Genomic DNA, 27,371 nt, shown 5'->3' with positions numbered 1-27,371 from the left:
CAATATATTGTTCCACACAGATTGTACAGGGAGCCCCTACACCGGTCTCCAGTGCAGACTTCTCCAGCTTCTCCTGTGTTTCCAGCTGTTTCCTATGTGCAGAGAGCCCCGGTCCTGTCCTGTTCCCTCCGTCCCATCATTACCGGTCTCGGTCTCCAGTGCAGACTTCTCCTCCAGCTTCTCCTGTGTTTCTGGTTATTTCCTATGTGTAGAGAGCCCCGGTTCTTTCCCCCAGCACTGAGTCCTGTTCCCTCCGGCCCCTCATTACCGGTCTCCACTGCAGACTTCTCCTTCAGATTCTCCTGTGTTTCTGGCTGTTTCCTATGTGTAGAGAGCCCCGGTTCTTTCCCCCAGCACTGAGTCCTGTTCCCTCCATCCCCCGTCCCTCATTACCAGTCTCCATTGTGGACTTCTCCAGCTGCTCCTTTGTTTCCGGCTGTTTCCTATGTACAGAGAGCCCCGGTCCTTTCCCCCAGCACTGAGTCCTGTTCCCTCCGTCCCCTCATTATCGGTCTCCAGTGCAGACTTCTCCTCCAGCTTCTCCTGTGTTTCTGGCTGTTTCCTATGTGTAGAGAGCCCCGGTCCTTTCCCCCAGCACTGAGTCCTGTTTCCACTGTCCCCTCATTACCGGTCTCCAGTGCAGACTTCTCCTCTAGCTTCTCCTGTGTTTCTGGCTGTTTCCTAGGTACAGAGAGCCCCGATCCTTTCCCCCAGCACTGAGTCCTGTTCCCTCCGTCCCAGGCCCCTCATTATCGGTCTCCAGTGCAGACTTCTCCTCCAGCTTCTCCTGTGTTTCTGGCTGTGTCCTATGTGTAGAGAGCCCCGGTCCTTTCCCCCAGCACTGAGTCCTGTTCCCTCCGACCCCTCATTACCGGTCTCCAGTGCAGACTTCTCCTCCAGCTTCTCCTGTGATTCCGGCTGTTTCCTATGTGTAGAGAGCCCCGGTCCTTTCCCCCAGCACTGAGTCCTGTTCCCCCCGTCCCCTCATTACCAGTCTCCAGTGCAGACTTCTCCTCCAGCTTCTCCTGTGTTTCTGGTTATTTTCTATGTGTAGAGAGCCCCGGTTCTTTCCCCCAGCACTGAGTCCTGTTCCCTCCGGCCCCTCATTACCGGTCTCCACTGCAGACTTCTCCTCCAGATTCTCCTGTGTTTCTGGCTGTTTCCTATGTGTAGAGAGCCCCGGTTCTTTCCCCCAGCACTGAGTCCTGTTCCCTCCATCCCCCGTCCCTCATTACCAGTCTCCATTGTGGACTTCTCCAGCTGCTCCTTTGTTTCCGGCTGTTTCCTATGTACAGAGAGCCCCGGTCCTTTCCCCCAGCACTGAGTCCTGTTCCCTCCGTCCCCTCATTATCGGTCTCCAGTGCAGACTTCTCCTCCAGCTTCTCCTGTGTTTCTGGCTGTTTCCTATGTGTAGAGAGCCCCGGTCCTTTCCCCCAGCACTGAGTCCTGTTTCCACTGTCCCCTCATTACCGGTCTCCAGTGCAGACTTCTCCTCTAGCTTCTCCTGTGTTTCTGGCTGTTTCCTAGGTACAGAGAGCCCCGATCCTTTCCCCCAGCACTGAGTCCTGTTCCCTCCGTCCCAGGCCCCTCATTATCGGTCTCCAGTGCAGACTTCTCCTCCAGCTTCTCCTGTGTTTCTGGCTGTGTCCTATGTGTAGAGAGCCCCGGTCCTTTCCCCCAGCACTGAGTCCTGTTCCCTCCGACCCCTCATTACCGGTCTCCAGTGCAGACTTCTCCTCCAGCTTCTCCTGTGATTCCGGCTGTTTCCTATGTGTAGAGAGCCCCGGTCCTTTCCCCCAGCACTGAGTCCTGTTCCCTCCGTCCCCTCATTACCAGTCTCCAGTGCAGACGTCTCCTCCAGCTTCTCCTGTGTTTCTGGCTGTTTCCTATGTGTAGAGAGCCCCGGTCCTTTCCCCCAGCACTGAGTCCTGTCCCCTCCGTCCCCTCATTACTGGCCTTCAGTGCAGACTTCTCTTCCAGCTTCTTCTCTTACATGCAGCCGCTTCCTGCAGGGGAAAACACACCACTTTCTACAAAACTCCCCTCTGACTCCTTCCCCCATGTGACTGATCACATGACAGTGACATCATCACAGGTCCTGTCAGCACAGCGCAGCCATATATCCAGTGTGCGGCTCTGCAGGAGGAGGTATGTAATAATAATAATAATCTTTATTTCTATAGCGCCAACCTATTCCGCAGCGCTTTACAATTCAGAAGGATCATATACAAACAAGTAACAGTTATCGAAAATACAATATTTAAAGGGAAAAAAGACAACCCTGCTCGTGAGAGCTTACAATCTACAGTGAGATGGAGGGGGGGGACGGACAAGGTACAAGTGCTTATTTACAATAACAATCCAGCCATCTCAAGAAAATGGGGGATAGATAATGGCTTCGTGGATCAGTTGGCCAGGACCTTGAGATGCATTTGGGTGCCATGGAGTTTGACGTGGGGTACTTATCTGAGAAGATGTGCAGGGATTAGGTGAAATGAGTTTGGCTAGGGAGTGTGATAGGCCGCCCTGAAAAGACGCGTTTTTAGGGTGCGTCTGAAGCTGAGTAAGTTGTGATTCGTCCTAACTTCTTGGGGTAGAGCGTTCCAGAGGTTTGGTGCAGCTCGGAAGAAGTCTTGGATTCGGGAGTGGGAGGTTCGAATTAGTGTGGATGTTAGTCGAAAGTCATTTGCAAAGCGTAGAGAACGGGTGGGATGATAGACAGAGAGGAGGGTGGAGATGTAGGGGGGTGCCGCATTGTGGAGAGCTTTGTGGGTGAGAACAAGCAGTTTGAATTGGATCCTGTGATATATGGGCAGCCAGTGCTATGACTGGCGCAGAGCAGAGGCATCCGAGTAGCGGTTAGCCAGATAGGTGACCCTGGCTGCTGCATTAAGGATGGACTGTAGAGGGGAGAGTCTAGTTAGGGGGAGACCAATTAATAGAGAGTTACAGTAGTCAAGGCGAGAGTGGATCAGGGCCACGGTGAGGGTTTTTGTCGTTTCCATTGTCAGAAAGGGGCGGATTCTAGAGATGTTCTTGAGGTGCAAGCGGCAGGAGCGGGCAAGAGATTGTATGTGGGAGGTGAAGGAGAGATCAGAGTCAAGTATAACACCCAGACAGCGGGCCTGCGGCCTAGGACTTATCGTTGTGCCACACACAGAGAGGGAGATGTCAGGTTGAGGAAGGTTGGAAGATGGAGGGAAAAGAAGAAGTTCAGTTTTGGAAAGGTATGTGGAGATTCCCCATTACATTAACCCCCTCAGTGCTGCGCTCACACTCCAGGAGACAGAACGTGTTCCCGTCTGTGCGGCTCTATCAGGAGATCTGTCTGTATGGGATTAGATTGGGTCACTTCCCTCCTGACGCCGCTCGCTGCTCTGTTACCGTACAGTCTCCATTATGGCTGTCACCCACTCCATGTTGTCACTATCAGAAGATATTAATGTTTTATCATTATATATTACTAATGGCCCCGGTTCTGCCGTCCTGATTAGAGATAAGCGGACCCGTTTGGTAAAGGATCGCCAATTTCAAATCCAATGCGAGTCTTAGCATGTTCATTTGGGTTTGGCAACCCCGAGCACTTTCCCCAAAAGTCGGTAATGTTCGTTTTTGTTCGTTTTCTGCCCCCAAACACTGGTCACGTTTCCAAAAATGCTTTTTTAACAGCATTTTCTGCATTGGTTAGGATTGTGGTGCTGTTTGATGTGGGGATGTGTGAAATAAGTGGAGAAGGCAGGGACTCTGGAAAGGGAGAAGACTTTGGTGTGTGGTGCCATTTTATTTTTAACTTTATTTGTGGATGTTGTTGCAGCCAATTACGGTGCAGCCAACATCCACAAAGTTCAGACAGAAGGGATTCTGTGATTGGCTGCCTAAGTCACATGTCTGTGTGCATATAAATCTCGGACATGTTGCGTTGGCGCCATTTTGTGATGTTAAGGAAGCTGCTGCCGCCAGGGCTGCTAGACAATGAGCTTAGTTAGGTATTTAATGCTAGGTAGTTGATAGATAGGAGAGGGATAGTTTATAATAGGGACGTGCAGTGTAGGAAAGGTGTGTGTGACACAAATCTGCACATTTCATGATCAAAATAGGGATTGATTTTTGTAGTGCCTGCTGAAGAGTTGCCAGAGAAGCATGTAAATAAGTATTGCCTCATATTACTGTGTGTTAAAAAGTATGCAAGCACATTTATAGTTATTGGTAGTTAGCCGTCCGTGGCATAAAAAGTTTCTAGAAAAAGAAGAGGGAGAGAAGCGCTCCTGTGTGAATGTGCAGTGAAATGAATACACATACAGTGCTGGCCAAAAGTATTGACACCCCTGCAATTCTGTCAGATAATGCTCAGTTTCTTCTTGAAAATGATTGCAATCACAAATTCTTTGGTATTATCTTCATTTATTTTGCTTGCAATGAAAAAACACAAAAGAGAATGAAACAAAAATCAAATCATTGATCATTTCACACAAAACTCCAAAAATGGGCCAGACAAAAGTATTGGCATCCTTAGCCTAAAGGGGCTTTACACGCTACGATATCGTTAATGTTTGATCGTCAGGGTCACGTTGTTAGTGGCGCACATCCGGCGTCATTAACGATATCGCAGCGTGTGACACTGACCAGCGACCTTAAGCGACCTCAAAAATGGTGAAAATCGTTCACCATGGAGAGGTCGTCCCAAACTCAAAAATCGGTAAGGGTTGTTTATCCAGGTGGTTCATCGCTCATGCGGCAGCACACATCGCTATGTGTTGTGAATGTTAGTTATGTTTTGACTGCTGGGAGGCTCCCTCTGGTGGCCAGGAATGGTTTGGACTTGGACCAGGTGTGTTGTGCAGTAGGTGTTTCCTTTGCTAACTCTCTGCTTATTTAAATCCTGGTCTGATTGCAGGCTGTTGCCGGAAGTCAGTTGTTCTTTGTACCTCCAGCCTGCTTAATCCTGCTTTACACAACATCTACTCCAGATAAGTGCTTGCTCTTTATTTATTGTCTGGTTCTTTTGCTTATCTGGGTTTGTCATTTGTTGTGGTTGGTTTCAGTTTATTTCCTTCCAGGGATTTTCCCCCTCAGTGGATTGTTGTGGAACTCCCTGCAGTTCTGTGTGGAGTATAGCTCCTTTGGCTCCATGTGTTTGTGGCTTGTTGAATTTGTTATAATTCTTGTTTTCTGTTCATTGGTATGACAAGGGCACCTGGTATAGGACGGAGTTCAGATCGAGCGATCTGAGGGCCTTTTTGTACTATCAGGAAGTTGGTATTTTGCAGGGTTTTTCTCTGGTCACCATCAGTCCCTTTCCTGTCCTTTCCTATTTTAGTCAGCAGGCGCCTCACCTTTTGCTAATCCTGTCATCTACCTGTGTATTGTGTTTTTCCTATATCACCGCAGTCTTTGAATGTGGGGGGCTTGCTATTCTTGTCTATTTTCTGAGGCAGATAGTTATTCATCTTTCCTACCTTTAGGATAATTAGTTCTCTGGCTGGGTTCGCGGTGCACAGGATGTTAGTTCACCCCTCAGCTACTTCTAGTTGTGATGGTTAGTAAGGGGATGGCGGCCAGATTAGTTGCCAATGCTCTTGTCACCTTTTGCCAATGATTTGTGGTGGTCTTCCATGGTTCCGGATCATAACAGCTATGTGTGACACCGCAGGAGCGAGGAACGTCTCCTTACCTGCCGCCGGCCACAATGCGGAAGGAAGGAGGTGGGCGGGATGTTACGTCCTGCTCATCTCCGCCCCTCCGCTTTGATTGGCCGGCCGCTGTGTGACGTTGCGGTGACGTCGCTGTGATGCCGAACGTCCCTCCCCCTTGAAGGAGGGATTGTTCGGCAGTCACAGCGACGCCGCCGACCAGGTAAGTACGTGTGACGCTACCGTAGCCATAATGTTCGCTACTGCAGCGATCACAAACAATCGCATGCGCGACGGGGGCGGGTACTTACACGCTCGCTATCGCTACAAATTGCTAGCGATATCGCTACCGTGTAAAGCCCCCTTAATACTTGGTTGCACAACCTTTAGCCAAAATAACGGTGAACAACCGCTTCCGGTAACCATCAATGAGTTTCTTACAATGCTCTGCTGGAATTTTAGACCATTCTTCTTTGGCAAACTGCTCCAGGTCCCTGAGATTTGAAGGGTGCCTTCTCCAAACTGCCATTTTGAGATCTCTCCACAGGTTTTCTATGGCATTCAGGTCTGGACTCATTGCTGGCCACTTTAATAGCCTCCAGTGCTTTCTCTCAAACGATTTTCTAGTACTTTTTGAAGTATGTTTTGGGTCATTGTCCTGCTGGAAGACCCATGACCTCTGAGGGAGACCCAGCTTTCTCACACTGGGCCCTACTTTATGCTGCAAAATTTGTTGGTAGTCTTCAGACTTCATAATGCCATGCACACGGTCAAGCAGTCCAGTGCCAGAGGCAGCAAAGCAACCCCAAAACATCAGGGAACCTCCGCCATGTTTGATTGTAGGGACCGTGTTCTTTTCTTTGAATGACTCTTTTTTTCCTGTAAACTCTGTTGATGGCTTTTCCCAAAAAGCTCTACTTTTGTCTCATCTGACCAGAGAGCATTCTTTCAAAACGTTTTAGGCTTTCTCAGGTAAGTTTTGGCAAACTCCAGTCTGGCTTTTTTATGTCTCGGGGTAAGAAGTGGGGTCTTCCTGGGTATCCTACCATACAGTCCCTTTTCATTCAGACGCCGACGGACACTGTTGTACTCTCGGACTGCAGGGCAGCTTGAACTTGTTTGGATGTTAGTCGAGGTTCTTTATCCACCATCTGCACAATCTTGCGTTGAAATCTCTCATCAATTTTTCTTTTCCTTCCACATATAGGGAGGTTAGCCACAGTGCCATGGGCTTTAAACGTCTTGATGACACTGCACACCGTAGACACAGGAACTTTCAGGTCTTTGGAGATGGACTTGTAGCCTCGAGATTGCTCATGCTTCCTCACAATTTGGATTCTCAAGTCCTCAGACAGTCCTCAGACAGTTCTTTGGTCTTCTTTCTTTTCTCCATGCTCAATGTGGTACACACAAGGACACAGGACAGAGGTTAAGTCAACTTTAATCCATGTCAACTGGCTGCAAGTGTGATTTAGTTATTGCCAACACCTGTTAGGTGCCACAGGTAAGTTACAGATGCTGTTAATTACACAAATTAGAGAAGCATCACATGATTTTTCAAATAGTGCCAATACTTTTGTCTACCCCCTATTTTATGTTTGGTGTGGAATTATATCCAATTTGGCTTTATGACAAACTTTTTTTTTTTTTTCATTGACGAAAAATTAAATGAAGATAATAATACCAAAGAATTTGTGATTGCAATCATTTTCAAGAAGAAACTGAGTATTATCTGACAGAATTGCTGTTACGGTGATCGTGTGTGATAGTCAGCAGACTGGATACAGCTACCACTAGGTAGTGTAGACGTCCAGCACGGGTGTCAGCAGCCAAGAAGATCCAGGTGCAGCGGCCGCCTGGATATAGAGGGAATTCACACTCTGCGCACCAGATGCAGCTGCCATCAGTGAACAAGACATCCGAAAATGGAACTAAAAAGATCCAAAGAGCACAAAATAGGGTTTTAACAGATAGACGGTGAGTAGGATAAATGACACTTACTGACCTGGTAAGGTTGTGGAAAGCACAACTCCTCTTAGCAGCGTACAATAATAAAGAAAGGGGTGGTTGCTGCAGTTCCACAGAATAGATCAATCAGTCGCTGTAGAGAAAATGGAATTATAGCCGCGCTACCACCAATGCAGGTGGGGCCAATACCTCAGCTGCTACCCGCCATCGCTCCCGGGAACCCCCGTCACCAGCAGCGGTGGTGCCCACCATCACCACAAACCCGTGGGTGGCGTCACAACCGACATCCCACCACCAAACCTCACCCCTTTTCACTCGTGGGCGAGGAGGCACTGCTCGAGCCCCCAGGTCCGGCCCTGAGCAGAAGCACCGGATCCGAGCGCCAGAGATTCCCCAGGCGAGCGGCGTTCCCCAAAAACCCCTCTCCGCACACGACAACTTGGCGTCACGAACAGGATCCTACCCATCTACTTACCAGTAGAAGTGCGCCTTGCAGTCCCCGCCGACGGTGTCCGGTCGAAAATTTTGAAATTCCGCCATCTTGGGTGCGAAAAGTTCCCGCTCGAGCCATCTTCCCTGAGCAGGGAAGGCGTGAAAGTGAAGCCGCGCCCCCTGAAGAGAAAAGTGCCGGAGAGAACCAAGGGGGGGTGAGAAGAAGATGTCTGCACCTGCCGGAGCCGGCTGCTGCTGATACCGGCGGGAAGAAGCGGGTGAAGAATGGCGGCATGTAACTAGCGCTGCAGAGTGCAGGGACGCCAGGACTCTGCCGCAACACGTTCCTGGACCCAGCAGCAAGAGGTGCCAGGAGCTCCAAGCCACAGTCCACTCCATGATGGTGGAGTGGACGTCGGAGAAGGGCCCGGCCGCAACCATTTGGGCATACGAAGTAGAGGTGGTTCCAGAGGAGCGGGTAAGCGACCCACACCCCTATGTCCCCGAGGAAACAGCCACTGCGGCTGAGGGGCCCGGCCTGCTGCCCTCCACCACGCCACCTCCCTCACTGCCCATGCCCGCGGCCACCGCCCCGACCGATCCGTTACCCCTGTCACCGGTAGCGGAGCTTGAAGCGTCTGTGGGAGAGGGCCCAGACCTAGGGCCCCCAGGCCTTACCTTTTGTCACCGCCCTGGCACCCGTCCCGGCTTCCATCCCGGTTGCAACGGAGGCGATCTTCAACCTGAAGCGAGCACCTCAAGTCCCGATGCCCGCTCCCAGACACCCGGCCTCGGCTGAGGCACGGCGGGGATGTAGCTGCCAAGCGGCAGAACAGGCCACGTCACAGCGGGGTCCCTCATTGCTGAGGGTGCCGGTCGTAGCTGACACGGAGGGATTCCTGCTGGGCCCGTCCCCCACACAAGCTGACCCGGAGCTATGGCAGATGCGCCACGAGATCGCTGTTTAAAGAGAAGAGTTGAATCGGTAGCGGTTCCCGGTTACCTTGCTGTCGGTCCCCATTGGGACCCTGTTGATGTTCCAGTTGACCCTCAAGATTAAAGAGTCCGGTCGGAGGAGCAGTCGTACCCGCACCGCCGGCAGCTGAAAATGGAGTTCTGTGGGACAGTGTCACCCCTGAGTGAGGGTGGTATTGGGGGCTCGTGCTGTCCGGTGGTGGACTGAGGGAAAGCAGCAGGAGGAAGCTGTACCGGAGTCAAGTGTTGTGGATAGCCCCTGGGACCCAGCTGACAGTCCCCGTCGGGACCCTACAGCAAGTCTCCGTTGGGACCCTACAGTTTTGTTTGTGGTAGCCCGTTGGCTATGAAGAGTTTGGCGCCCGTTGGAACCTTAAGTCACATGTTTTCTGTAAAAGCCCATGCCCACATGAGAAACTGCTCATGAACACGGCCGAGAACTCGCAGGCCACCCACGAACTAGTGGGTTTGTAAATAATTGTGGGCAGGAGTCCCGTTGACTGCCTCCGGAGAGGCAGGTTGGAGGAGGGACCCGCAGCAGAGCAGGCTGGGGTCCGGTCGCCACCAGGACCGGTGACCATCCTCCGGGGTCAGGGGTCCCCCTGGACGTGAGGCCCCCTGAATGACAGTCGGGTGCGAGATACCGTACCCATTCCCGCTTGGGTAACCTGAACCAGGTTCTGTTTTCCGGACTGGGGAAAAGGGGTGCTGCCTGCTTCTTAGGGGCAGCATCAAGGTTTAGGTTATTTGGGTGGGAAAGCGGAAGAAATGGGACCCGTCCGTTATTATTAAAAGTGTTTTTATTCATGTTTGCAACGTTTAAGTGACATGCCTCCCATAAGGGAAGTTTTGCAAATGCATACTGTTTTTGTTATTTATATTTTTCAGAAAAATAAAACCGGTGGTGGACGGGCAGCCTGCGGACAGTCTTCGTTTTACCAAGGGGGAGTGCGACACCCTGGACCCCAGGGGTCACAGAATAACATCACACACATACACACCCCCTCCCCTGGTAGGAAACACCCGTCAAACAAAAACCCTTGCTGCCCCCTCCAGGGTCTGATGTCCACACCAGGTGGGGCGGAGCCAGGCGGTTGGCCCCACCCACCAAGGAGTTCACAGGCCTGGAGGCGGGAAAAGCAGTGAGTTCAGTTTGGAGTGAGAGTAGTCAAGTGGAGGAGTTGAAGTGGAAGGGAGAGACTGTGTATGTCTGGGTCGGAGCCCAGGCACAGTCAGCAAGGTCGGCAGACGGTGGTGGCGTCTGCAGGAGTTAGTGGACGTCTGCGGAACCGTAGGACCGGGGACGGGCGGTGGCCCCCCCGGTACCGAACCGGCGAGCGGAGTGAAGCTAAGCACCAAGGCAGGGTACTCAGACCCCGACTAGGCTCGGAAGCCGTCGTAACGGTCAAATTCTCTGATTGCGGTCTGGACCTCAGGGGTTCATTCCCACCCAAGTCCCGTCAGAAGGCAACAACCCAACCCATCCGGATAAGAGCCACCGCCAACGGCCAGAGAACCCAAGGGCCAGCGCCTGCGGGCAAAACGGGCTCTCCCGACACGTACAAGCCGGGGAGCGGACCACCCGTGGGAATCCATAGGGGTCAAACACTTACACACAGGTGTAGGGAAAGACAGCCGCCACCAACCCGTCCGGGGAAAGGTGAAGAAACCGCAGCCGACTGCGGGCCCCGTCCATCCAGCCGTTTGGTTTACTGGAGACTCTGTCATTGACTACCTGAGTGAGTACACCAGTGCCATCCGGCACAGCGCTGCACTGCTGCCCCGCATCTGCGCTGCCTCCCCGCCCCGGCACCTGCACCTTGCCCCTACCCACCAACAAACATCCAAACTCTTTCCCCCAACCGGGGCCGCTGGGACCAACCGCCCCTACCCACGGAGGGGCCAACACCTCAGCTGCTACCCGCCATCGCTCCCGGGAACCCCCGTCACCAGCAGCGGTGGTGCCCACCATCACCACAACCCTGTGGGTGGCATCACAACCGGCATCCCACCACCAAACCTCTCCCCTTTTCACTCGTGGGCGAAGAGGCGCTGCTCGAGCCCCCGGGTCCGGCCCCGTGCTCGAGCCACCGAGGAGCAGAAGCACCGGACCCGAGCGCCAAAGATTCCCCAGGCGAGCGGCGTTCCCCAAAAACCCCTCTCCGCAACACACGCAGCTGAGTAGCTCAGCAGATGAGGAGGAGGAGGAAACCGAGGATGTTATTGTGGCGATTCCCGCACAAACACATAGTGATGCAACCATGAGAAGCACTGCATCCTCACCCACAACTGTGGCCAGCAGCGGTTGCGGGTCAGCAGTTCCCTGGAAGGGTTGCGTAGCCTGAAATTTTTTTGAGACCGCAAAAGGTGACCCAACTTCCGAAATCTGCCAACGTTGTAAACAATGACTGAGTAGACTGAGTAGAATTTTGAAAAGGTTCGATAAAGGTGCGAAGTTCGATTTGATAAAGGTTCGGTGAACGCACCCCTTGATCGTTTCTGCAAACCAAACCGTGAGGGGTTCGCTCATCCCTAGTCCTGATCTCTGTGGATGTTCCTGCACTTTATGTCTTTGTGTCTTGTTTTTCTGAAATATTTAATAATATAATTATCAGATATTTTAGGATTTCCCTTGTAGATTAGTTCTGTGTTTTTATTGCGGATTGTAGATATTCTGTGATAAATCTATGTATATGACTATAATTGGGGCAGGACGGGGCCCAGGACTGGATGTAGTGATCATGTGTAGCCGGTAACAGCTTCGTAGATTTCTCACATGGGATCTTTATGATGTTACATCATCATTTTCTTCCCATTCAGGTCCCTACAATATCGGATCCTCTCAGATCTTCTATATAAGAGAATTTTATTGATTGACCATCAAGGATGGATAGTGACAGAGACAAGATAACGGAGCGGATATTACACCTCACCCTAGAGATCCTCTTCCGGCTTACTGGAGAGGTGAGAGATTCTGATGATGTCACATTAAATCATTCTTATCTATGGGAATAACAGATGGACAGAACCGGAGAGGTGAGGACTCTGGAAATGTCTGTAGTGAGATTTATTAATGTGTCTCTCCATATCCAGGATTACACAGTAGTGAAGAAGACCTCTAGTGAGCGCTGTCAGGACCCTGTGTCTGAGGGATGGGGAAGACCCCTTAGTCCAATCACGGGGCCTCCACCTCACCCCCTGATACATGAGGACATCAATGACCAGAAGATCCTAGAACTCACCTACAAAATGATTGAGCTGCTGACTGGAGAGGTGACACTGGCGGCAATGCTGGGACATTATACAGTAATGCTATGAAGGGATGAAGGGGATAACGGTATCATTCTTTGTGTCAGATTCCATTAAGGTGTGAGGATATCACCATCTATTTCTCCATGGAGGAGTGGGAGTATTTAGAAGGACACAAAGATATGTACAAGGATGTCATGATGGAGGTTCCCCAGCCCCTCACATCACCAGGTAATAGACAGGACTAAATACACACGGCCTATAATTATCTGTATGTAAAGAATGAATTCAGCCCCTGTATGTCTTTCCTCCAGTTCTATCCAGTGAGAGGACAACACCAGAGAGATGTCCCCGTCCTCTTCTTCCACAGGACTGTAAACAAGAAAATCACGATGTTCCTCAGGATGATCAGGTAGATGGAGAGAAGGTGTCATGAAATCTCCCTATGATGTGTAAACGGCTGTGAAGGTCTTGTGTTCAGTCTGGTTTTATCCATCAGTATTTAGAGATTTGCAAATCGGTCTGAAGTGAATTGAATTTACCTTCGATTTTACAAAAAATTGGGATTCTCCTAAATCTGAATTTTGTGTTGCTTGTTTCATGTGAGTTCAGTAAAAGGACAGCAGGCTATTATGTAGAGAGATAGTAAAGAAATACAAAAAAAAATAACTGATTGCTTACCTGTCCCGTCCCCTGTTCCTCTGTGCAGCTCCCTCTCTCTCCTTTATTTCAGCACTTTGCACAATGTCTTTGTGACACCCTGGACTAGCCAGGTAATCACAGACAGGCCCTTGCACAAACACCCGTCCCCCTAAAAAGGTAACAGCAGCCAACCTAAAAACTTTGGTCACCCCTCTCGGGTTTTGACGTTCACACCAGGGGACGGAGCCAGGCGGTTAGCCACGGCCACCGAGGAGTTCGGATAGCCTGACGCGGGAAAAACAGAGCAGATTAGTTTTGGAGGTGAAAGAGAGAGGAGTAAACGTCTGACAGGGGTCTGGATCATAGCCTGCACACCCTTTGGCCAAGAGGCAGACAGTGGCGCCGCCTGTAGGAGCCGGGAAGACAGCCTGGTGGAACCGCAAGGGAACGGGACAGGGTAGTGGCCCGCCGGTACCGAACCAGGGAACCGACTGGAAACCGGAGCACAGAGGCGGGTACTCAGACCCTGAATCGAGGTCCCGAATCTACCGAACTAAGTTAATTCACTGATTGAGGTCTGGACTTTAGGTCCTTTCCCAACCAAGTCCCGACTGAAGACAACAGCCCAACGAGGGGGATAGAAAGCCACCGCTCAGGCAGAGAGATCCCACGGGCCAGCGTATGCGGGCAAACGGGCTCTCCCGACACACACACAGGCGGGGAGCGGACTCCCGTCGCTGAAGCGCAGGCTGACCACAGCTACAAAACAAGGTGCAGGAGAAAGGCAGGGACCACCAAACCGGGTGGGGGACCAGACGCAGCCGGCTGCGGGCACCAACCACCATCTTTTTGGTTTACCAGAGACTCCTGTGAATCTGTCAGAGTGAGTACAACTGTGCCCTCGGGCTGCGCACCACACCAATCCGTCTGCACCCTCACAACCGGGCCCCGGGACCATCAACCCCCTACCCACGGGGGTTCAACACCTGGCTGCGCAACACCGTCCCCGGGGGCCTAGTAAACAGCAGCGGTGGTGTCTACATTCACCACAACCCGTGGGTGGCGTCACGAACTTAACCCAAACCACGGCCCCAGCCGTAAACCTACCTACCAACCCCCTACGTAGCGCCAGCATCCTTTCAGAGCGACATGACCCCGGGTCAGGAGGCGCTCGAGCCACCCACCGACGAGCCCGGATCCGAGCGGCTCGGCTGCAGCCGAGGGCGGGGCGATACATCTTCATCTTTTACTCTGCTCTGAGACTGGAAAAATTGGAAATTAGTGATTGGCGAACGTGGTTGGCACTGCTCATTACTTGGGTACTCGCGGAGCTCAGCCAAATATTGCGGATACTCGGATATTTAATCAGTGAAACAACAAATGCAAGGCAGAGGCTTGCTTCACTGCATGATGTGTGCAGACATCCCAGGGAGAGCCATTCACAGTCTCTAATTGGCTCTCCCAAGGGATAAAACAACGTTCTTTGATGTAGTGTGTTTCTTCCCCGACCCTTCCCCCAAAAACTCCAACCTCCCTCCTTCTGGAAATGCTCTATTTATTGCTGTGTCACCTCCTCATCGGAGTCCGCTCCTACGACTTCTACTTCGATCACCAGGCACCGCTGTATTTCCTCCATGGGCGACGCTGGTGATAGGGGAGGAGTCGGCGCCAGTGGCTCTGATGGGCGCAGACTCCGCCCATCCACTAAGCTGGGATCCCTGGGGCCTGCAGTACCACTGGCTGATGTGGCGGTGTTTGTATTTCAACTGAAGTTACCACCTTTCAATTACAGCCAATGGGAAGTCACCACACCCTTCTTATTCCCTCTCCTGTCTGCTGGTCGCTGCCAGATATAGTCTTGTAGTTCACTGCTTGTCTGGTTCTCACCCTGCTCTGTATATTAATTCCTGTGTTTGACCCCCAGCCTGCTCTCGGACTACTCTCCTGCATGTCGTTTTTGTACCTCGCTGACATCTCCGGTTTTTGACCTTAGTCTTATTCCTGACTATGCTCTTGTCTGCCGATTTTGTCCCTCTTCTGTGTCTCCTGGTTTTAACAACTACTCTTTTTGGAACTATGAACTTCCACAGGTAGCGATCTCCAGGGCCCTGTAGCAATTCTAAATCCCTGTATAGGGGTTAAAGGGTTTCGGGGTTCTCAGGATCCTGCTTAGTGAGCAGCTAGTCTCTAGCCTGTCCGTGACAGCTATCCTGAGACCATGGTTCCAGGCAGACGTCACAGGCTGGCTGTGTGTGAGCGGAGATACAAACAAGCCAATCATTAACTTTCCATAATGCTTGTTACTCGCATCACGCTCATCCAAGCATCTGACCAACTTAAATAGAGGAATCAGCAATTGAGCATTTTAGTGCCCTCCCATCTCCCACTGTATGCAGAATTATTAGGCAAATGAGTATTTTGATCACATGATACTTTTAATATATGTTGTCCTACTCCAAGCTGTATAGGCTAGAGAGTCCACTACCAATTAAGTAAATCAGGTGATGTGCATCTCTGTAATGAGGAGGGGTGTGGTGTAATGACATCAAGACCCTAAATAAGGTGTGCTTAATTATTAGGCAACTTCCTTTCCTTTGGCAAAATGGGTCAGAAAAGAGAATTGCCGGGCACTGAAAAGTCCAAAATTGTGAGATGTCTTGCAGAGGGATGCAGCAGTCTTGAAATTGCCAAACTTTTGAAGCGTGATCATCGAACAATCAAGCGTTTCATGGCAAATAGCCAACAGGGTCGCAAGAAGAGTGTTGGGCAAAAAAGGTGCAAAATAACTGCCCATGAATTGAGGAAAATCAAACGTGTAGCTGCCAAAATGCCATTTGCTACCAGTTTGGTCATATTTCAGAGCTACAAAATTACTATAGTTTCAAAAAGCACAAGGTGTGCCATACTCAGGGACATGGCCTAGGTAAGGAAGGCTGAAGAACGACCACCTTTGAACAAGAAATATAAGATAAAACGCCAAGACTGGACCAAGAAATATCTTAAGACTGATTTTCAAAGGTTTTATGGACTGATGAAATGAGAGTGACTTCTGATGGGCCAGATGGATGGGCCAGAGTCTGGATCAGTAAAGGGCAGAGAGCTCCTCTCCGACTCAGACGCCATAAAGGTGAAGGTGGGGTACTGGTATGGGCTGGTATTATCAAAGATGAACTTGTGGGGTGTTTTCGGGTTGAGGATGGTGTGAAGCTCAACTCCCAGACCTACTGCCAGTTTTTGCAAGACAACTTCTTCAATCAGTGGTACAGGAAGAAGTTGGTATCGTTGAAGAAAAATATAATTTTCATGCAGGCCAATGTTCCATCACATGCATCCAACTACTCCACAGCGTGGCTGGCCAGTAAAGGTCTAAAAGATGAACATATAATGACATGGCCCCCTTGTTCACCTGATCTGAACCCCATAGAGAACCTGTGGTCCCTCATAAAATGTGAGATTTACAGGGAGGGAAAAGAGTACACCTCTAGGAACAGTGTCTGGGTGGCTGTGGTGGCTGCTGCACGCAATGTTGATCGTAAACAGATCAAGCAACTGACAGAATCTATGGATGGTAGGATGTTGAGTGTCATCATAAAGAAAGGTGGCTATATTGGTCACTAATTTTTTGGGGTTTTGTTTTTGCATGTCAGAAATGTTTATTTCTAAATTTTGTGCACTTATATTGTTTTACCTGGTGAAAATAAACAAGTGAGATGGGAATATATTTGTTTTTTAATAAATTGCCTAATAATTCTGCACAGTAATAGTTACCTGCACAAACAAATATCCTCCTAAGATAGCCAAATCTAAAAAAAAACACTCCAACTTCCAAAAATATTAAGCTTTGATATTTATGAGTCTTTTGGGTTGATTGAGAACATAGTTGTTGATCAGTAATAAAGAAAATCCTCTAAAATACAACTTGCCTAATAATTCTGCACACGGTGTATTAGAAATCATTCGATGCAAATAGATTGTACCTTATTACGCTCTAGAGCTCAAGTTATTATATACTTGGGATGCAAATTAATATTAAAACCATGCTACCCTCCTGGTACTGAAGGCCAGTGTTGATCCAACTTGCTAATAAATGGGTGTCCCTAATAATGTGGCCATTCAGTGCATGTTATATACCTGGCGGAGATGACAGGATAAAGCTGATCATAGGTATTAGAAGTTTTCTGAATCTTCTGACAATTTTCTGATTATGAAGACTGCTGGTTAGAGTTAGGAGACAACAGAATGGATTTATACAGGAGACCTGCAGCTACCTGATAACTACTGCTGTCAGTGTTAAATGTCAACTTAATATATGTTTTCTATTCTTTGAAATCAATTCACACGGCTTCTCCATTGGTTTCAGGGTAAAGTCCTGACCCATATTGATACTACAGAGACGTATGTTAGGGATGATGAGTGGTGTAAAGAGGAGATTTCTACAAATGACAGCACAGGTGAGTAATAATAACTAAATTCTAGTTATTGGTTAGTGGCGTATATTTTGGGTATGTTAGAGTTTTTGGCATGGATTTTACTGGAACAAAATTCAAATCTATAAATTATGGAAGAAAAACCTAGCTTTAATTGAGGCATTATCAGCAGGACTTTCTTCCAGCACTTCTATGACACGCCTCCTGAAGAAGTAATTGAAACCTGCGTTGGGGCAGCAGAACAAAGTTGAAAAAAAATATGGTTATTAAAAATAAAAAATGATATAAATGATTACCTAATTCAAACATAAATAAATGCAAATATACATATTTGGAATAGTTAGGTTTGTATAAAAGTACAATATTTTAAAATTAATTAACCCACACCCTAAACTCCTTAAATAAAAAATGACACAATTGCTATATTGTGTTGGCCTTATTTCCCTCAAAAATACAATAAAAAGTAAATGTTGCATTTACTTCATACTGATAAAAAATGTTCACCATAGGTCATGAGGAGCACAAAAATGCTTGAGTGCTTGTTACTTGAATTGAGCATGTTGGACACTTGGACAGGCTCGACTCGAGTATAAAGGAAGTCTATGGGAAACTCATGCATTTTTCTGACAGACCCTTCCAGGAGGTCTGGGGGCGGTAAAATTGCTGAAATGGATGGAAACAATGTTTGATTGGAATGGGAACAGCATGGGGCAGATGCCTGCAGGTATCTCTGACTCCCAGGTCGCTGCTGGAGACAATGCTGTTAGAGTATTTCGCCAGTTTTGCGAAGTGACAATAAAACACAAAACCAAATATAAAATGGATTTTACAAGAAAAAAAGTTAGGAAACATTCTTTCCTGTATAATCACTTGTATATAAGGCAAATTAACAAAAGATATTAAAAAAATGCCTCCTTGTCATAATTGTGTCTCATCCAGCAGAGACCTTTGCAGTATCTCGAATCAAAAAAAGGTCCGGGCAATTAGCAGATCGTAGGTCCTCTTTAACATGTGTAGAGCAGATTTAACTTAAGGTGGTGTTGAAGGGTTTAAGACCCTGTGCCCACGCTGCGGAATTTTGCACAATTTGCTGCGATTTTTTTCATGTAATTGCCACGGATTTCTCAAAAATCCGCAGTACAGAGAGTCCCCATCTATTTCTATGGCATTTTGGAAGTGTTGTATCCATGCTTCATTTTTTTCCGCAGCGGAAATAGTGCGGATTTCCCTGCGGAAAAATCTGCAGCATGTCAATTATTCCTGTGGATTTTTCCGCGCGATCTCTATATTTACCTGCCTTGATTGAAGACACCCTAGTTACTTCCTACGGTGCAGAGGAGCGCGCTGAAGCCAGGAGCAGGAAGCAGAAGGTGGGCGGGGCCTGCACGAGCTCCGGTCATTTGACAGCCGGAGCTAGTTCAGACCCACCCATTTTCTCCTGCAGAGTGCAGATAGACACGGCCGGAAAGTGAAGTGCTGCGTGATGGACTTGTTATGCATTGAGGATGCAGTGCCGAAGCCATGCTACTGTATCTTCAATGCAGAATGACCGCAGGATATCCGCAGAACATTACGCAGTACATTCGCAGCACAAAACAGACAAAGTTGTGCTGCGGTTTTCTGGGAGCTACTGCGGAATGTCCTGCGGATATATCCGCAGGACACTTTCCCCGTGGGCACATAGCCTAATGCCGGCGTCACACGGTACGATCTGTCATGCAATCGCACGAGCGATCGTACCCGCCCCCGTCGTTTGTACATCACACGGGCAATTAGTTGCCCGTGTCGCACAAAGTCGTTAAACCCCCGTCACACGTACTTACCTTCCTAACGACCTCGCTGTGGGCGGCGAACATCCACTTCCTGAAGGGGAGGGACGTTCGGCGTCACAGCGACGTCACACAGCGGCCGGCTAATAGAAGCGGAGGGGCGGAGATGAGCAGGACGTAAACATCCCGCCCACCTGCTTCCTTCCGCATTGCCGGCGGGACGCAGGTAAGCTGTGTTCATCTTTCCCAGGGTGTCACACGGAGCGATGTGTGCTGCCCCGGGAACGATAAACAACCGGAGCACAGAAGAAGAAACGACTTTTTGAAAATGAGCGACGTGTCAATTTTTGCTTGTTCACCATCGCTCGTAGCTGTCACACGCTACGATATATCAAACGATGCCGGATGTGCGTCACTTACGACGTGACCCCGCCGACATATCGCCTGATATATCATACCGTGTGACGCCGGCATAAGAGTTCCTTTTTGATCCTGCTGAGATTCCATATAATCTAATCTCAGCTGCAACACATTGCTGTCACACCCTGTCACTATTTAAACTTGCTCCTTACTCTCCCATATGTCAGTGATCTTCTAGGCTGCCCTCCCAGAAGAAGTCCTTGTGGAAAGTGTGGAGTTCCGTTTGTTGTTTTATTCCCATTTGTTTGTCTGTCTTCCAGTGTTGTCTTATCATAGTATTAAGACTAGCATCTTGCTGCCCAGCTCACAAGACATGACTAGCCAGGTTCAGCCAGGGCTTAAGCACATGATCGCGCACAGGTGAAAGGACCTGTCTAAGAACAATAGGGAGCACAGGGATCAATCTCAGGTGAGTATTTAGGGGTCACCGATGCCCACTATTATTATCATCAGAGTTCCCTTTGTACCCTTTTTCCCTAGTTTTTTCTCTTCCTTTATGCCGCATGCTGGGTGTCATTCCGCCCTGGCATGACATTATCATTGGCCCTTTTTTTCCAGGATTCAAATATGGATTCAGTCACATCTCTTTTAAAACAGATACAGAGTTTGTTTCTGGAAGGGACGTTCACTGGTTTTGTAGCAGCAACAGCATACTGCGGGTCTGGTGGTCTCAGTTGACAGACTCAACCAGAACCCAAAGTAGCCCTCCCAGGCAGGTTTTCTGGGGGAAGGAATACATTTGTTGTGGTCAGAGAAGCTTGTAAACTCTATTTCAGGCTTTGTCCTCTTTCCTCAAGGCATGAGGAACAGCGAGTGGGGATTGTTGTCTCACACCTTCAAGGGGATCCTCAGTCCAGGGCCTTCTTCCTTCTGACTGATTCTCAGTCTCTTCAGTTAGTAGCCCAGTTTTTTCTGGCCTAGGGCATCATTTATGATGATCTGTGCAGAGTCTCCCTTGCTGAGTCCATGCTATGTAGGCTTTGGTAGGGGGATTGGTCAGTGGAGGATTTTTGTTCAGAGTTCTGCACATGGACCACTGACACCAGGTGGAAAGACCCTACCGTTAGAAGCTATTTTTGTCAGGGCCTGTTGAAAAGTGAAAAAATGCTCTGGTTCTGGTTCGAAACTCCTTAGTCTTTATAAGCCGCTATGGCCTTAATCATCCAGTGTGAGAGACGCCGCAGGGATAGACCTGTGCTGCCCCTTCTCCAGCACAACTCCCAAGGGGTGAAAGCTCTCCCATGGGTCCAGATGAACCCATGCAGTTAGGGGTGGGGGGGGCCTCTACTCCTGGGCCTCCTGTGGTTTGCGGTAAGATGGAGGTTTGTTTCTTTTGAATTGGGCCTTCCCTGACTGGTTAGGCACAATCTGGTGGCTGATTGGCAGTGCAGGTAGATAGGTGGAATGATTTCTGTAAGAATAACTGTCTGAATACTCTTTTCTCTACCATTTCCATCATAATCTTACCATTTCTTCTCTCTGGTTTTGAGAATGTATTCTCAGAAAAGGGGTGTTAGAGTTGCTCTCCCATTGTGCTTATGATTTTCCCATTAACTTGCTCCCTGGAGCAAAATTACCCAAAGCCAGATTATACAATCTTTCTTGCCCTGAAAAGTAGGCTATGAAAGATTATATCACCAAAAGCATTGCTAAGGGACATATTACAACTTCCACTTCTCCTGTGGCTGCAATGTTCTTCTTCGTTAAGAAGAAAGACGGAGGCCTGTGTCCTTGTTTAAACATTCATGAGTTAAATCAGATTACCATCTGGGACCCTTTGTTATAACTGAACCTTAACACTCTCATAGGGATGGAAAAAACAGAAATCCACAGGTCCCAAAACTGGCTAGTACTTGACCCAGACCTAACCCTGATTTGTCCCTACCTAACAGCAGAGGTTGTCACCCTAAGATCACGTAATGGTGCCCCAACTTGTCTACGGCTGACCCTGAGTGTCCTTTACTGCACCCTAAGCTTTAAACCAAGTGTAACACAAAAACAACAATAAACATAAATGAAGACCACAGAAGCTGAGGGTAAAACACAGGGCTAGGAATTTGCAAACAGTTGTATATGAATGATGGAATAAAGTAAAGCAAAAAGAAAAACAGAATACGTGGAAAATCTCTCAAATATGAATGAAAATGTTGACATGCACACTTTGGATTAAAACATAAAATAAGGTCTAACTTAAAACTACTACACCTAACCCACCTGATTCTTGTACATACTGGAGGTTCCAGCTGCGGAGTCCCTAAAATCCCCTGCGCACAGAAAAAAAATCCTAACTGGATGACTCTGATGACCACGCTGACCTCTGCTTGCTAAGCGGCCATCGAGGGCTCGATGTACCTCCTTAATAAGCCAGGGGAAAGTGCAGAGTAAAAATAATGTAAATCAAAATTAATAATCTGCCAGAAGAAACACTATGCAATCTGCAGTTCCAAGCAGGAACTATTTCAGAAATATCACCAGCGGGAAATGGAACCCCGGGGATGCGTTAAATAGTTAGAAGTGATAGGCGGGACTGAATTACAGGATTGAAAACTCTTATTGGCTTAAAGGCAATGAACACACAAAGTTTTCAGAACCAGGACAGCAACCAAACCTGACTGTGGCTCAGTGGAGAGGGAAAGAGACCACAGCACAGGAGGCTGCCAGATCAAATTCGAAGCATGACAGTCCCCACCTTCCACGAGAGGCCAGTGGAGCAGAAATATTCATCCTCTGACGTTGCTGATAAAATTCTTTTACAAGAGATCTTCTGCAGTAACCCAGGAGTTATCCTCCAGACTGTAACCCTTCCATTTAACAAGATACTGCACCAAGTTCTCGATCGACATACTCACAATCGTCCTCCACATCCACCTCAGTTATGTTTCAAGGATCAGACATCCCCTTAAACCTTTAAAGAAGATAGGAATGGAAGAAATTCTTGTTCCTCCATACCACAGGGAGTTGGATTTTGACCGTCACAGGATTAAGGATTTTAATTAACTTTTATGGGCCAACATATTTGGGAGCAAATTTCTTACTACTTTTAAGGTGAAGATTTTTAAGGATAACCAAACAAATTCTCACAGCCTAAAGACAGGAGCCCTCTTATGTCTATGGTTTGTAGTTCTCTTGGTCTGGTCAAAAGGTATCCTAAGACTTTTTTCAACCTCCCTCCATACCTTCATCAAACGTGAAGAAAATCTCTCTTCTGCTGGTACAGAGGGCTGTAAACGGGAACATTTTCCCAAAACAGGATGAAAAACCATGCAGCAGAAAAAGGCAAGGTACTGGTAGCTGTAAAAGTGCAATTATTGAGAGAAAACTCAGCAAAAGGTAGAAAACCCACCTAGTCCTCCTTGTTAGATAAAACAAAACAACTTAAATACTGTTCTACCTCTTGGTTCATCCTTTCAGTCTTTCCATTAGTCTCGGGATGATAAGCTGAGGGGAAGGAAAGTTTAATACCCAATCTGGAGAAAAAAACTGTCAAAAGCTAGCTAAAAACTGAACCCCTCTATTGGAAATAATGTTCTTAGTCACTCCATGTAATTTCACAATATGCAAAATGAATAATGTAGAAAGACTCTTAGCCAGGGGCAATCTTTGAAGAGGAACCAAAGAAGCAATTTTGCTAAAAAGGTCCACCATCGCCAACACTGCGGTATTACCACAAGAATTAGGTAGATAAGTGATGACGTCCATGGACAAGTGCGTCCAGGGCTGAGATGGGACCTTATTAGGGAAGAGAAAATCTGCCGGGGACTGGCGAGAAGCTTTAGCCCTGGCACAAACTGCATTTACGGACATATTCATCAATGTCCTTACAAGCGTTCTGCCACCAAAAGGCCCTCTAAGCAACTCTCCAATTGGTAAAAGAACCCGGGTGACAAGTGCACAAAGAATCATGCACTTCATTAAGAAGATCTTTGCATGAAGAGAATGGTACAAAAAGTTAGTGCACCAAAAGGATTGCCTCTGAACAATCTAGAGCCTCCTGAATGTGCTGTCTGAAATCAATCCCCAGGGCATTCACCATCACCACTTCCCTAAGAATCTTAACTGGAGTTTAATTCCTCAATTCCGGAACAAAGCTACGAGACAAAGCATCAGGCGTAACATTCTAAGATACAGGAAGATATATCACAGAAAAGTCAAACTGGGTAAAAAAAAAATATATTATATATAAATTAAAAAAAAAAGGGCCCACTGGGCTTGTCTTGTGTTTATTTGTCGGCATCAACATACAGCAGATTTTTAAGATCAGTAAAGACTATCACCTTATGTTTAGCCCCCTCTAACCAATGTCTCCACTCCTCAAATTCTCTCTTTACTGCTAGAACCTTTCGATCTCCGATATCACAGTTAGACTCGGCTTGTGAGAACTTCTGAGAAAAAAAAGCACAAGGAAGAAGGTAACAATCTTTCTTTTGTGAGAGAACTGCACCCATTCCCATAAAAGAGTTGTTTACCTCCACTACAATAGGCAAATCAAGCTTGGGTTGACTGAAGACCGGAGCCTTAGGAAAGGCTGTTTTGACAGCAACAAAGGCCTCAACAGGCTCTTTAGGCCAAGAGGAAAACTCAGTACCCTTCTTAGTCATATCGGTAAGAGGCTTTACAATAACGGAGAAATTCTTAATGAACTTTCAATAGTAATTAGCAAAACCTAGGAATCTCTGCAATGCTTTAAGTTTAGTAGGTTGTACCCAATCCAGGACGGCCTATACCTTAATGGGGGTCCATCTGAAACCCTGATGAAGAAACCAAATAATCACAAAAATGTACCTGTTGAAACATAAATTAACATTTCTCCAGTTTGACAAATAAATGATCATCATGAATAATTTGAAGGACCTGTCGAACATGCTTATGATGATTCTCACAAGAGTAAATCAATAAGTCATCCAAATAAATCACCACAAATATATCAATCAGAAGGCAAAAATGTCACTAATAAAGTTCTGAAAAACCGCCGCAGTATTAGTCAACCCAAACCACATCAACAGATTTTCAAAGTGACCCTCGGGTGTATTGAACGCAGTTTTACACTCATCACCTTGCCGAATATGTATGAGGTTATACACCTCCATAAGATAAAACTTTAAAAAACCATTTGGTTCTAGCTCATTGATTATACAGGTCACGTATAGGAGGTAAAGGATATGGATTGCGAACCGTGGTCTTGTGACTTCTCCAAAAAAACAAGTATGGACGCAAACTTCATAAAGTATACAGTCATATGAAAAAGTTTGGGCACCCCTATTAATGTTAACCTTTTTTCTTTATAACAATTTGGGTTTTTGCAACAGCTATTTCAGTTTCATATATCTAATAAATGATGGACTCAGTAATATTTCTGAATTGAAATGAGGTTTATTGTACTAACAGAAAATGTGCAATCTGCATTTAAACTAAATTTGACAGGTGCATAAGTATGGGCACCTCAACATAAAAGTGACAGGTGTGTGGTTTTGCATTTGGAAGCTGTTGCTGTGACCAGACAACATGCGGTCTAAGGAACTCTCAATTGAGGTGAAGCAGAACATCCTGAGGCTGAAAAAAAAGAAAAAATCCATCAGAGAGATAGCAGACATGCTTGGAGTAGCAAAATCAACAGTCGGGTACATTCTGAGAAAAAAGGAATTGACTGGTGAGCTTGGGAACTCAAAAAGGCCTGGGCGTCCACGGATGACAACAGTGGTGGATGATCGCTTTGGTGAAGAAGAACCCGTTCACAACATCAACTGAAGTCCAGATCACTCTCAGTGAAGTAGGTGTATCTGTCTCTAAGTCAACAGTAAAGAGAAGACTCCATGAAAGTAAATACAAAGGGTTCATATCTAGATGCAAACCATTCATCAATTCCAAAAATAGACAGGCCAGAGTTAAATTTGCTGAAAAACACCTCATGAAGCCACCTCAGTTCTGGAAAAGTATTCTATGGACAGATGAGACAAAGATCAACCTGTACCAGAATGATGGGAAGAAAAAAGTTTGGAGAAGAAAGGGAACGGCATATGATCCAAGGCACACCACATCCTCTGTAAAACATGGTGGAGGCAACGTGATGGCATGGGCATGCATGGCTTTCAATGGCACTGGGTCACTTGTGTTTATTGATGACATAACAGCAGACAAGAGTAGCCGGATGAATTCTGAAGTGTACCGGGATATACTTTCAGCCCAGATTCAGCCAAATGCCGCAAAGTTGATCGGACGACGCTTCATAGTACAGATGGACAATGACCCCAAGCATACAGCCAAAGCTACCCAGGAGTTCATGAGTGCAAAAAAGTGGAACATTCTGCAATGGCCAAGTCAATCACCAGATCTTAACCCAATTGAGCATGCATTTCACTTGCTCAAATCCAGACTTAAGACGGAAAGACCCACAAACAAGCAAGACCTGAAGGCTGCGGCTGTAAAGGCCTGGCAAAGCATTAAGAAGGAGGAAACCCAGCGTTTGGTGATGTCCATGGGTTCCAGACTTAAGGCAGTGATTGCCTCCAAAGGATTCGCAACAAAATATTGAAAATAAAAATATTTTGTTTGGGTTTGGTTTATTTGTCCAATTACTTTTGACCTCCTAAAATGTGGAGTGTTTGTAAAGAAATGTGTACAATTCCTACAATTTCTATCAGATATTTTTGTTCAAACCTTCAAATTAAACGTTACAATCTGCACTTGAATTCTGTTGTAGAGGTTTCATTTCAAATCCAATGTGGTGGCATGCAGAGCCCAACTCGCGAAAATTTTGTCACTGTTCAAATATTTCTGGACCTAACTGTAAAAGGAAGAAGGATTCCGATACACCTTGTATTAGACATAAAGAAGGACCTCATACACATTCTGTTAAAATTGTTAGGTAATGGGACTTTGAGACTGGTAAAGCATATAGACTTAGTGCCAAGAATTAGAAGGAGTGACTGTAATACATCCTGGAAGATACATAGAGGAGGGTGCTACATCTCGTGGCTCTCCTGAGGCAAGGACTGAGGCAGTCTCCCATTCCTTGCCTGCCACGAGCTCTCCTGCTCAGCAGCGCCGAAGGTCTGCCAGACTGCGCAGTGTGCAGGAGATACCTTCTCAGAGAGGCAGCAGAAGGGTGACACCTAGTGGTTCTCCTGTTACAAGGAGTGAAGCGGTCTCCCATTCCTGGCCTGCCGCAGACCCTCCTGTTCAGTGGCCCCGAAGGTCTGCAAGGTTGCGCAATGTGCAGAGGTTTACTGCTCAGGGAAGCAGTGAGACTCCCGTTATCTCTGCACATTGTGAGACCGAGGATCCCGCCTCTATTTCCCAGAGGCAGGAGGGTGAGCATGTGCAATGCGTGGTGGGTTCTGGTTCGCCCACTGACGTCATACGGCTTGATGACAAGGCTGGTGACGTGGTGAATCCTGACTGGCCAGGCTGGGACGTCGTGGACTCTGATTGGGTCAAGTCCGTCATCTCCGCCTCGCGCCCGCCCTTGGGTGGAACGACACCTCCTTAAAACCTCCTCCTGCCATCATGGCGGCGCGCGACCGTCCTTCTATGTTTGGATGTCTGGCAGCGTGCTGCCACGCCACTGCTCAGGCATTACTGTCTTTTGTGGGCTTGGCCCTTGCTGCTTAGGCAGTACCTGGTTTGCAGGCCGTGTTCCTGCCTTGCTGCTCCGGCAGTATCCCCTTCAACAGGCCGTGTTCCTGTCCCAGGTGAGCTCCTCAAGTCTCCACCGGACTCACCTGGTTATTGAAAGCACACGTGCGTGGGCACCTCTGTGCTACCCTCGTGCCATATTCTCGTGACTTCCACTGGCACACGTGCGTGGGCACCTCTGTGCTTCCCCGTGCAACAGGTACACCGAGCCGTGAGATCCGTGCCAT

The 27,371-nt window shown here is 47.8% G+C and overlaps 1 pseudogene; it reads left to right on the top strand.

Moving 5' to 3' along the window:
- Positions 1-11,792: 11,792 nt before the first annotated feature.
- Positions 11,793-27,371, top strand: part of LOC142312853 (uncharacterized) — a 206,937-nt pseudogene continuing 191,358 nt past the window's right edge.

The sequence above is a fragment of the Anomaloglossus baeobatrachus genome, chromosome 5 (genome assembly GCF_048569485.1).
Source record: "Anomaloglossus baeobatrachus isolate aAnoBae1 chromosome 5, aAnoBae1.hap1, whole genome shotgun sequence".
NCBI classification, from domain to species: domain Eukaryota; kingdom Metazoa; phylum Chordata; class Amphibia; order Anura; family Aromobatidae; genus Anomaloglossus; species Anomaloglossus baeobatrachus.
This window is presented reverse-complemented; position numbering and strand designations above follow the sequence as displayed.